This window comes from Arvicola amphibius, chromosome 7, assembly GCF_903992535.2.
Source record: "Arvicola amphibius chromosome 7, mArvAmp1.2, whole genome shotgun sequence".
NCBI lineage: Eukaryota > Metazoa > Chordata > Mammalia > Rodentia > Cricetidae > Arvicola > Arvicola amphibius.
Window position 1 is genome coordinate 71,551,510 of NC_052053.1, and position 13,158 is coordinate 71,564,667.

At 37.6% G+C, this 13,158-nt stretch overlaps 2 non-coding genes across 2 annotated transcripts; both read right to left on the reverse strand.

The window, feature by feature from the left end:
* Positions 1-940: 940 nt before the first annotated feature.
* LOC119820111 lies at positions 941-1,015 on the reverse strand. The gene has a single exon (XR_005286382.1). It is a non-coding gene; the product is annotated as a small nucleolar RNA SNORD113/SNORD114 family (small nucleolar RNA).
* Positions 1,016-3,025: 2,010 nt separating this feature from the next.
* LOC119820121 lies at positions 3,026-3,096 on the reverse strand. Its single transcript, XR_005286390.1, has one exon. It is a non-coding gene; the product is annotated as a small nucleolar RNA SNORD113/SNORD114 family (small nucleolar RNA).
* Between the last annotated feature and the right edge of the window lie 10,062 nt (positions 3,097-13,158).

Consider the following 13,158-nt stretch of genomic DNA (forward strand, 5'->3'; position numbering starts at 1 on the left):
AGAGCTGGACATGGTCTCTCCATTGACTCATGTTTCTACCAGTCTTTAGCATAACCTTCCACGTGCTCACTGCAAATGTATTTATTTTCTTCTTAAAGAACTTCAAATTTATAATTGACATAATGTAATGATTGACAATCTCTTGTCGATATTATTTTAGTGCAGGATTATAATACACTTGATCAATTTCTGCTAAACCAAGCTTGGTGTCAAATGAATAAAATTCCAGCACTTGACTGACCTACATAGCAGGGCTCGGAGTTTGAGGCTAGCCTGGTCCATATAGGGAGACCTCAATAGAAAAAAATATCTAATACCTATATACTGATTACATAAATGTACACATTTGTAATTTCTTCATCTCTGTCCATCTGTATACTTGTTTACTCAATCTTCTTTGATGTTTTTATAATAATAAAAAGGCAAACATAAACCAGTGATAGTGGTTGCTGTCAAATGAGGTGGCATTAGATGGTGAATTGGTCTCCTTTCTCTAACACTTGCTGTCCTTGTACATTGTTTGATGAACCAAGAGATACATATATAAACTACACAATGCAAGAAAAATATGAATTAATGTCCCTAACATTCATCTACAGATTGAACCTGTTAACCCCTAGACTGTTTTGGTTACTGTCCTCATTTCTTACTGTATGGAATAATCACTAAATACTTCTATTAACCTTATATTATAGATGATCTGCTTTGATTCCTTTGAGAGTTTTTTTTTTTAGATTAAAATAAGCTTTCCTAAAATACAGCAAAAAAAAAAGAACATTAACTACTGCTCACAATGAATAGTAGGGACATGAGCAACAAAGAAGGGAATCACATAAGAATCTATCCTCTTAGGACATCCATCCTGAAAAGTAGGTAACAGAACAGGATGAAAAATTACAGTCTCCTCCTCTAGTCCTTGCTTATCACTTCATCCATTGTGTTAGACCTCAGAGTTCTAAACACATGCCATTCATCCTCTGCAACTTGTTGACTGATAGCTGTCATCACTGGTCCAGGGAAGGCCCAATAGCCCTTTGCTTATATTTCTATATTGTGTGCTGACTAATCTATATTGTCACTAATAATATTCCTAAAAAGCCTATGATTTTGCTGTTAGAAATTACAAATATCTGATGTGCGACCCCTGTGGAAAGGTCACAACCCATAGGATATGAACCAGCCCTTTAGAGTCATTTACTTAACAGTGTAAGGTTTTAGTTTTTGTTTTACTCTTAAGAAAAGAGAATTTTAAATTTTTCCATATATTGAGAACACTGGCTTCACCATATAGTCTGAACCATCTTTAGCCAAGGAAGGACAAGTAAGGGAGTCAGACATCTAAATCAGGATCTTACTGTTTTCTTAACATATTATAATGTTCCAAGTCATGTATTTTTATAGTTAGTATTTCATTAATTGAGTGATTGATATTCTCATTCATCTAATTTTGACACAAAGGCCAGCTTTGGATACCACCAAGCCTGACTTGAAGACACCTTCTGATGATACAATAAACTGTATTTCTTTTTCATTTGACTCCAGAGTCTGCACAGGTTTTATTCACCCTACAAGGGTCATTGGACAGTGGCCGCCATCACTGGTTCATGTTTGCCTTTCTACTTATAACATTTCTATTTTTATCCCAAGTTATTAATTAAAGTAAATCAATAAACATGATTCATAAGCTCAGAATATGATGCATGGCGCATCTGACCTCACTGTCTTTCAAAGGGAACCAAAGACCACTGCATATTTTAAATCACACTATCTGTCCTCTCTCTGATGAGGTTTTTATTTTCTTTTCAGTTTTCTGCAGTATTATTACTCTTTAGGTTAATGTGTGTGTGTGTATTTGTATGCATATATTCTATGAGAATTTCATGTATGTATACAATATATTTTGTTCATATCCAACACCCTACTCCCTGTAGGATGACCCCTGTGTCTCTCTCAACTTTATGGCCTTTTGTTTTTTCATATAACATATGGAGTCTAAAACTAGTGCTACCTAAATGTGAGTGTGAATCCAACCATTGAAGAAAGCTACTAGGCTATTAAGCCCTTGTCAGATTCTATTTGGACACAAATTAATTTTAAAAAATTGACATTGTGGATGGAGTCAAAGACATTAATGTAAAGAGAAATAATTCAGGCACAGAAGGGCAAGTAGTACATGAACTCATTCATGTTGGAAATGGACCTCGGGGCAGTTGTGAGTTGAATGGTAGTTAGCAGAGAGGGGAGGGTGTAGGGAGGCAGAAGTGGTAAAGGAGAGTCAAGGGATGCTGAGTCACTGTTAGATGGCTTTGGTGCAGGATGTATAGGAAAGTGACTTTAGGTAACAACCATATTGGTTCTCTTTCTCTATTTTATGTTAGTTTGTTGATTAATTCATAGACTTAAAAATATAAATATAGTAAAAATAGACTCTTGAACAGTCATTAAGATGCTTCTATATAATTACTTCCAGAGTATTCAGAAGGATAGAATAAACTAAGCTAGGTGGGTCATGCACAAAGGGTTCAGTATAATAGAGAAATCCAGTCTACGAAAGGCACATTTCAGCGTCTCTAGTGAACTGTAATTCTTTTGAAAAGTCAGAAGAGCCACAGCATATTATTATGCATCATTTCAAGCTCCCGACACAGGCATGTAACCATGGAGCTCAAGCCCATGGAAGGACGTGTGCCCTGGCTCAGAGCATCCAGGCTCAGGGCAACAAAGCAAAATAGCTCATTAAAAAGATGGGATAATCTATTTTAGTTTTGCTTACCATTCTTCCCTCAGTTGGCTATTTAGGAAGTCATTATTTGCAGGCTCTTTATGCTACTTTCCTTGACCCAGATGTGGACTATTATCTATTAATTATACTGTCTACCTCATCTCTAGCCAAAGAGGACGTGAAAGTACAAGTTATTTCTAGCCAGACAACAATGCTTTCAAACTAACAGGATGGAAATAAATGAAGACGTAAACTGAAAACAAATACATTCCATCTTACTGACAGAATGATTTCAAATAGCAAATTGAACACAAAGCTGGGCCCAGAGTCCATTGCCTATGACTCAGAAGGTACCATTGGTCATCAATGATCCAGAATCGAGTCTTCTTTTCTATACTCGGTTCTACTTTTCATATTGATCAATTAGTATAAATATAAATCCTATGATATTCAACCACTTAAAAGGGTGCTATTATTACTAATCTATAGATGGAATCTAACACTGACATATTCATTACATTAATCCATGACAGTTTCCATATTTTCATTACAAATAAAAATTTTTATGCAGCCTCTATTTGTGTGATTGATATTCAGTTGGACATCATTAGTTGCCCTATAAACACTTGTTAATGATTCCTCAACCACCTAAACCAAGGCAAGAAGTCTTCAATTCACACTGGTGCCACTCTTTTTGTTTTTGTAATAACAATCAAAACTCATGAAGCACAAAACTCCAAAGAATGTGGCCTTTTGGGACAGCTGATGTCTCCACAGGAATAGTCCCAGCAAAACAAATACAGCAGATCTCTGTCTGTCCACTAAAGCAGAGGTTCTCTGACAAATTACTCAGCACCCATGATGAGTACATGCGGTCATCGTCTTGGGTCAGGATTTCAACTTTTCCTCTCCTTTTACTACATTTATCTGTTAATTTTCTAATCAGTTAACAATAATAAACACCGGCCTTCCAATATAATCAATTTATTGCAGTGTCCATTAAAATTGTTCATACGGAGTCGCCTCACTCCCAAGGCCGGTCATTCAGGAATCGACCATACTGCTGTCAAGTCCACTGAAGAACAGGTACTGCATCGATCCCTTAGCAGCTTCTGGCTGAATTTTCTGACTACATAAATGGATTTCTTGAACAATTTGGTGAATTTTTTTTTAAAAAAAGCTACTAATAGGGAAAAAAATTCCCTATTGCTGATTGTCATCTCTGTGCTCTTAGCAGCAGGATTTTATAACCATGCTTTTGTTAGTTCAGTGTATTTATTCTGAAGTGCACATGCAATGATGCTAAAAAAAATATTAAGAGATGCCAAGTGTAATAGCACTTAATCCCAGGACTCAGAGGTCAGTGGATCTGGGTCAGGTCAAGGCCAGTTTGGTCTGTATAACCAAATTTCAGGACTACATAGTGAGACCCTCTCTCAAAACGACAACAATTTTTTTTAAAAGCCACAATTTTCCATTAATGCATGCCTTTCAAATTCCATTTTCTTAGTCATTTTAGTATTTATTACTTTGTGGTAGGGTGGGTTGTGTTTTTTTTTTTTTTTTTTTGTTTTGATTGGTGTTGCTTTTCTTCAGCATATGAATACTTGAACTCTTATTGGGCCCAAAGAAAGAACTCTGACTATCCCATGACATGACTCAACCCACTTGCCCATACCTGTACCCCTTCAGGCAGCCTTCCCCAATCCACTTCCTGCTTGGTGAGCTTACAGACCTAGACACATGAATACCAATCGTGTCTCACTCACCATGTGCTCCTGCTTACAGACACCATTCTTTTCACGTTCCACACTTTCAAGTCTGTTCTTCAAAATCAAACCTGCGATGTGACAAAGACAGAGAGAATGATCCCTGAATATTACTAAAATCTGTGTGCTCATCCCCACAGAGACAAACATGCAAATCCCCATTTTCTTCAGACCTTGGAAGGTTGGAGATGCTTTGGCCATAAAAAAGATTTGGGAGGCTATGCGCAGCACATCCTGGGTTGTCCTCCCTTTCTCTTCCCTGAATAACCTGTGTGTTCTTCCAATTACAGCAGGAACCGCCATCAGCTCTCTGACTCAGAGCGGCATTTACATCTCTGTACTCCTGCTTCACAGTAAAAAGTATCATACACATTTATCTCCTAAGGAACATGAAGAGGACACATCAATTTTTCACAAACACACACAGTCAAGACACAAGAGGGAAAACTAAGGGATCAGTGGGATTACAGATGTTAACTGGGGCACGAATGTGATCGAAGTCCCTTATGTACATAGGTGAGAATGCCATAATGGAGCCCACTACTACGTACAGTTAATGTATACTAATAAAAAGTTGGGGATAGAAAACAACTTTTGTGGGGGAGTTAGCCACCAGCAAATAGCCCACGCTCCAATGGATAACCACACACCTAGGTGGGTGTATCTGGGAAGTACTATTCTGACTCTATAAGTTTAAAAAAATATAATAATTTAAAAATATTTTAAAGACATGAAAATAATAGAGAGATGTGTGTCTGGGAGCAGATAGGACCAAGATACTGTGTATACATTTTCAAAGAATAAGAAAAAATGTTATTTTTAAAAAAACATTAAAAGAATTAGTAAACAAGATTTGATCTTTTAAAATTGTGTGCTGGGCTTTGATTCTTCTGCATGGACGGGCTCTGTGGGACCCTTGTCAGCTTGGTTGATCACCTTCCTGGACCTGGGGGGAGTTGGGAGGACCTTGGACTTAACATAGAGTAGGGAACCCTGATGGCTCCTTGGCCTGGAGAGGGAGGGAGGGGTATAGGTGGAGGGGAGGGGAGGGAAGGGGGAGAAGGAGGGGAGGAATTGGAAATTTTTAAATAAAAAAAAATAAACCATGAAAAAATAAATAAATAAATAAATAAAATTGTGTGCTAATATTTAAATAAATTCTAAGTGTTTACTCTCAGTTGTTCAAATAGGCTTGGTTTCCTGGACATTGATTCTATGTATGGTCACATTTTTAGCACATACGGTGAGCAAAAATTCCAATGAAGGAAGAGCATTGGCTGGCCTCTTGGCCTCATCCAAGATACAACCATTGTGCACATTATTAAAAAAAAAGTTTAAAAATGTTATAAAAATCTATTCTCTCCATTCTACCATGCCTTTATCCTATGAATGATTCTTTAATGTTTTCTTTTTAACCAAACAGCTGGGAACTCACAACTGACCAGGGCAAGGACGTTAGCCATGACATACTCCTGACTGCACTCATGATTTCACTGGGAACTTAGTGGACACTTGCAAGCAAACTCCTCACATGAAGGCAGGGACCTTGTAGCTCCTTGTACTCATTTCAGCAGCGTCTGTACACTAGGACCATTTCTATCATCCTGACCCAGGGACTATGGGGCACATGGTCAAGAGCACAACCTAACAATCCCATGTACTATGCAACATCATGGTTTAATTTACTTTAGACGCAGTCTCTATGCACCATACTATTCTTAGTATGTATCTATCATAAACTTCAAATGTCTGAGCCTTGGATCTCTTAAGGCAGAAATGTGGAACAAATGGGGAGAATTCAAATGGAGCAATGTACAGCTAGGAAAATGAATGAGAAAACCTAGATCTCTTTTTAAACAGGGCTCTGGTGTAGCACAATGATTAATTCATAATCCATGGGATTAAACACACTCACACTTGATACATAGCTAGCTCATTATCTTATCTTTAAATGTTTTTAATTTGGGTATTTACATAGCTTTTTCTAATTTACAAAAGGTCAAAAACATACAAAATCACAAGTACCTGTGACTGAGACAATGAGCACTCGCACATCTGTATAAGCTGGCTGCTGGCGTGGGTCACAGGCATCTTCTATTTTTATCTATAGACATCAGCGTTAGAGACATGAAATAACAAACCTTTTTCCAGTAAACAAGCTCATAACAAGGCTGTACTTTAGTAGACTCATCCATCTATCCTCATTCACAGCACTTGTGTTTATTGATTTACTTATGACACATTAGCACACAGGGACAAGCTAGCAAAGGCCCCAAATAAGTGTACTGAGTGCTCCTATTGTCTGACAAGAGACTCATTTCCAATAAAGAGAATAGAAGAGGTTTGTTTTCAATTTTGTTTTGTTTTTTTAATTCTGGTTTTTGTAGTATGCTATAAAATGCCATGGAACTATAAAGATTTAATACTGAGTTAAGACTTGATTTCATCCATGACTTTGAGCCATCTATGTTTAAATTGTAAATTCTGTGTATGTTGTGGGATGGGGCAGGGGTCGAGTCAGGGTTTCTCTGTTTAACAGATCTGGCTGTCCTGGAACTTGCTTTGTAGACCAGGATGGCCTCGAAATCATGGAGATCCACCTGCCTCTGCCTCCCAAGTGCTGGGATTAAAGGCGTGCGCCACTACCACCCGGCTAGATTGTCCATTCTATTAAGATGTATCAATAAATCAGAAAACTGTGCCACTCCACTCAAAATAAACAAGAAATTTTTATGTGTCATTCACATCAGACCACTGGATCATTAGCAAATGATCCCAGGAAGTGGACCACACTTCCTGTTTCTGAAAACTCCACAGCCTCCAGATACACAGGGTAATAGATCCTGTGCTAATATACCACTAAGTATAATCACTGAGCCAAAACTTTGAGGTGTCTTTTTTTCCTCATTAAAAAAAACTACACTTGTTTACTAAATTATTTTTCAATTCTTTAATACCATTAACTGTCTCAGAACCATCACTCATGGGAAGTAAAGCTCCACAGTTATCCCTAAAGTTAGCCTATTCATGCCATGGAGTACATCTCTTTTATCAGCATTCACATTATAAAACTAATGAATCAATAACCAATTCATCAATACAATGTTTCAAAGTAATCCATAATTTCATTGGCCTTCTTTGATTATAGTTGCTTCTTACCAAACAGCAGTCACTGGCTGTCTTTAACAGATCACCCAAACCCCTCATTGCCTCTCTTGCTCATTGGTCTCACTTTTGTAGAAGAAGGGCCACTGTGCAGCTCGTAACTTCTCAGAACAGAGCAGAGAAGGCAAAGTCAACACTGAGGTGACCTCTCCACCTGAATCACAGAACAGCCTAGATTCTCCTTGTGCAGGGACTCACTGTTGTAATTCATACTAAACCAGTAGCCAGCACCAGTGCATTCATGCATTTCCCTTTCCTGATTCACTTTTGCATTTTCATTGGACAAATGATTTGTTCATTGATTCTACTGAAACACATGATTCAAAAAAACCCAAGACCAAGATATGTAAAATCCCTCACTTTTTCTTTGTAGTTGGTAAACTCAGTGCTGTTCATGATCAGTCAGCACCACATGTCAAATTCTGTTGTCCTCTGGCCTTATCATATTTGTACACAATGAAGTACATAGAATGTTTTAGAACATGTGCCCCAAATCAAAACAAGACCTTAATTACTCACAGGGGTCTGCCATATGCTCTCCGTTTCAACACGTGGCTAAGCAATCCGTGTGTCCATTGTGAAGAGGGCCAAGCAGAGATAAAAAGAGAACCGTTCTCCGTTAGTCTTTCTCTTCAGTCATCTGATAACATAGTCATATAGGTGTCCATTAATGCGCAGTAAGATTTACTCATTTTCTGCCAATACAATAAATAAGCCCACACCTGACACAAACCATTGGCTGTCACTGGTAACTATGCACATCCTCCCCATCTGAAGAGATAACACTGTAACTATGGGCCATCCATTCCAATCAGCTTCAGCATTCTTCCTGTGCATTTAGACAGCACAGTACCATTGCCTCTGATCTCCTCATCAATTCAGGAGTTTATTTATTCAACAACTGCTACTTTAAAAGAAGTCTAGAGGAGCAGTCACTGGTAGGCTGTCCCGCTCTAATGCACAAATGGGTAAATACTGATTAGATTCAATGAGTTATACTTTAAAAGACTTTGTTTTTTAAAAAGGAAAGACATGATGTTGGAAAAAAGATGTGTTTAGAGGCCATAGACGGTACTGGAGGGAGGGGGTTGGAGGTGGGTAAGACGTAGATGCATTATATACATGTATGAAATTTTCAAAAGAAAAATTTGAAATGTTATTCTTTTTAAAAAGGATTTTTTATTCATGAGCACAAAGGTGAAAAAGAGTCCTTGTATTTTCTTGAAAACTGTCAGGCCCAAACATGAATTATTCATCTTTTCTGACTCACATGTGACCAGTTCAACAATGGTTCTGGGCTATGATTCTTTCTTCATCGTCATCTACATGTGATTGTTATTTAATTTATTAAAACACTAATAACAATAAAATTGGAGCTATGGATAAAAAGTCAAAAGCAGGGGCCCTAAATGTGTTTATCATATACAAACAATCATTTGTTGTCTTAGATTCTTCTTTGACCAATCATTATGCTACATATATTAGTTAATCAATATGATGTTTGATGCCAATGCCACATTTTTCACTAGGGCATTGTTCCCTGCCTTGAATACATTTAGTGCTTTCTTACATGGTACAATAAATATCTTAAAGCAAACCTCCTAAACAAGACCAGATCGTCTATTACTCAGCATGCACCGCATGCTCCCACACACAGGGAGGAGCCTAGAATTCTAGAACACTAGAGAATACTTAAGCCTATTTGTTCTGGGGTATACAAAGAAAAGCAAACAAGATCACAGTCAGATGCCATAGCACTATCAATCTGCCCTCCACTTGCCTGGGCATGCCATTTCTAGTGAGATGTGAAAACATTCGCTTGTTCTCTCTAAAGAAAACTGGCCCAATTGAACTTTCATTATGTCTTGTGGCTACCAACCTTAAAGAAATAAGACACAGGAATTGTGTATATTTCCTATTAAAACTTACTGTTTAATGTATAGTAATATAATATATGTGCATATAATTTTACAGTGGAAATTTTTTGGGTCATGTCTAAGAATATTGCTCTCTCAACTTCCCCAATACCTATCTCTAGAGTCACTAACAGAGATAACAAACTGTATCGATTGTATAACCAGACCTCAGCATGACAGACCTAAAACACACATCACTGCAACTCATTAAACCTATATTACCATCATTGGCCTTGGTTGGGACCTCTTTATTCACACTAATTTACATGTGTTTATTAAACAAGTAATTTAATTCAATAGTCCTAATTTTAAAAACTAAGATTCATGAAACCTAAGAGCAATAAATATTCTTCGTGCCTTTAGGATTGTCAGCCATACTCATATCATGTTCTCTAATTATCATTAATGAATTTATAAGTGTAATATTTCATGCTAATTCCCTTTTTATCATTTCCCAGAGCTGGCCTTGTAGAGACTTCTTTATACTTTTAATAATGTAATAAATGCTTTAAGAAAAACTCGCAAGGTACTCAACATTCAATTCTCACTCACATTGGTCTCTGCGCCCTCCACCCATGAAGCAAGCAGCATGGCAGGGTCCCTCACTAGCAGCAAAGCGTGGTTCCTCGGAGAAAAGACAAAGAAGGTTAGAAAGACTACCCTCCCGTTGTCCTCTCCCGTCCTCCTCTCTAAGTCATTCATCAGGTATTGAGGAAAACTATTGTGCCATAAACACCTGTATCAAAATGACCATATTTGTATGACCATATTTGCATTGCATTGACACGCGATCATAATATTAAGCACTGTTTTTCAGTACACTGCCTATATGATCCCTAATAAAGAACTTGGGCCTTTGATCCATGCTTCTTCATAACATGCTTTAATACACACAGTTGACATTAATGTTTCATGCCTCCTTGCATATATTCATAGTAGGGCAAGGCTTTATTTACTTATATACACGTTTATTGGTCTACAAGCAGCTTATATCAATAAAATGACAAAAATAAATAAGGTCGTGGACCAGTGAGATGATTCAGTGGGCAGAGGCTCCTGCCACTGAGTCAGATGACCAAACTCTGGGACCCATATGGTAGAAGGAGAGACTGATTCCCAGAAGTTGTTCCCTGGCCTCCACAGGTATATGTTTTGGGACAAATGGCCACACCCCTCCAAGACAAATATACATAACAAATAAGATCTTTGTATATCCCTAACCCTCCTCCCCAGAATTGTTAACAAGACAGGAACTGAACCAGTTAATGTCTGTTTGGGCCTCAGTCTCCCAGAGGCACAGAAAATGGAAGAGCCCTATGCCACTGAATGACCACCACTGGGCTTAGTCTGGGCCCATCTTTGTTCTCATCTGAAGTTGTTTATTGGTTGACTCATCGATTTACTAATAATATATGAATTAATCACAAAAGCTCAAGGACATCTATGCCCCTGCCATTTGTCTTTGGAATTAATCTCTAATTGAATAAGCCCCTCGGCATCAATTATCCACAGAGTTGCCAATATCAAGAATCAAGGTACTTCATACAACTTCTATTCATCCCTTGGACCATGTTTGTCTCTGAAAAAAACATATTCATACTTATTTTAAATGCTACCATGAGTATACTTAAAAACAAACAAACAAGTAAATAACTCTGTTACAGTGAACAGAATGCGCCTACCCAAAGAGGCAACGAGGAGGACCAGACACCTGCAGAACACGGAAACTAGTTCACAGTTCAGCCTAGAACATCAAAAGCAAAACAGACAGAAAAGGAGATGAAGACACAGTTCATGTTCATTCATCAAGTTACTTATGCATATAGAACTTAAAATAATAAATTTTAATGCTTTTTCGGCTTTGCCACCGAGCTTACAGGTTTTATACTTGTTAATCTGTATTTTCGCATCTACTCTAGCAGTCACATTTATCTGTGTACAGTACAAGAATAAAACTGCTTTAAAAACAATCTAAGGAAAAGGTCCCTTTGCGCTCCTAGCATCCATGCCTAAGGGCCCTTCAAACACAAATGATACATTTTATTGTGACTTTACTGGACCTGACAGATTCAAACGTAGTACCCACTGTGGGATTCATACGCCACTGTCAGCAACGCTGGGCTGGCTCCACTTCTAGCTAGCTATTCTCATTTAGTTTGTTAATTAATCTCTCACGACAATACAACAAATATCTATTAATTATAAAAACAGCTTTCAAAAAAAACTGTGATGTTTCCATGGGCTTTGGGGGGGGCTAGATTAAGTGCACATTCACGCTATCTGATGCTGTTGCATTAAGAATGGCCACAGACAAACCCTTTTCCCCACCTTTCCTTACTTACTGTGTATACTGAGGAATTAAATAAGGCAAGGACTTATGTAGCCCAGTGTAGCCTCAACCTGACTGCATAGTGAAGTGGACCCTGATAAAAATTGAGACATTTCTTCCATTGACCCTGGTGTTTTTGAGTCACTGTTTGGTCAGTTGGATGTATCTGATTTTGCTTAATGTATATTTTATAGTCTACTAAGAAAAACCAGACAACAGTGAACTTTAATAACCCAAAGCAAGAATACCAGCCGTTGCTTAGATTCTGTCATTACTATTTCCTACAAGAAAGATCTCTGATTATTTGTCCCTTGGTCAATTATCACTATTCATTAGCATTAATACTATGAATAGTGCTCTTTTGTTATAATTATATGACAGTATACCCCTTCTTTACTTATTCATAATTATCCATTGATTCTTTATACTTTTACATTACTCACAATAAAAACATACCTCTTTAACATGTCCAGCCAAGTGTTTGATTGTACATTCTCTTATTGATTTCCTGACTGCAAAATAATCAAAACCTGTGAAAAACAAACTCAGACAAGACTCTTATGAAATCATGAATCTATAGCATTCATTCTGGAGTGGGTAAAAGTTATAACTATTTTTCTCTTGGGCTTCAGTGTTCCAGATGCAATTCACTGCCTGTGACTCACCCCAGCAGTCATATTGATCCGGATTCTGGCTACTGCACGTCTTATTATCCAGCCTTGTTTACCAATTAACTCTCTGGCTACCTGTAAAGAATCAAAGTCCACAGACTAATGTGCTCTAACCATGAACAAACCTTGCCAAGTTCTTCATCAACCTAGGCAATCATCTGCTAAAATGGTAGGTAACTCATTGGGACTCATTAAGATTTCATGTATAGATTGACCAATGCGACTCCACATATCAATTCTGTGTTCACCATGGCTGCTTTTGTTTAGCTATATTTGATAGATTTCAAGCGAGCAGCGTATATACATCAAAACATTCATGGCAACTCACATCAGTTCTGCGCTCCAACCCTACAGAGCTACTCACATAGCAATGGCTGTAGACAAATCTCAAACTCAGCCCAAGAGTGTCCTTTTCAAGGAACACAATGTAGAATACTTCATTTAAAAAGTATACTCCTGTCACTCTTAAGTCATTGCTGCCATGTTTAATTCATTTGGTGACTTAAGTTTTTATTTTTCAATACTTATATTTTCTGGGTAGAACACACAAATGTTATCATTTGTCAATATTCAGAGGGTCATTAAC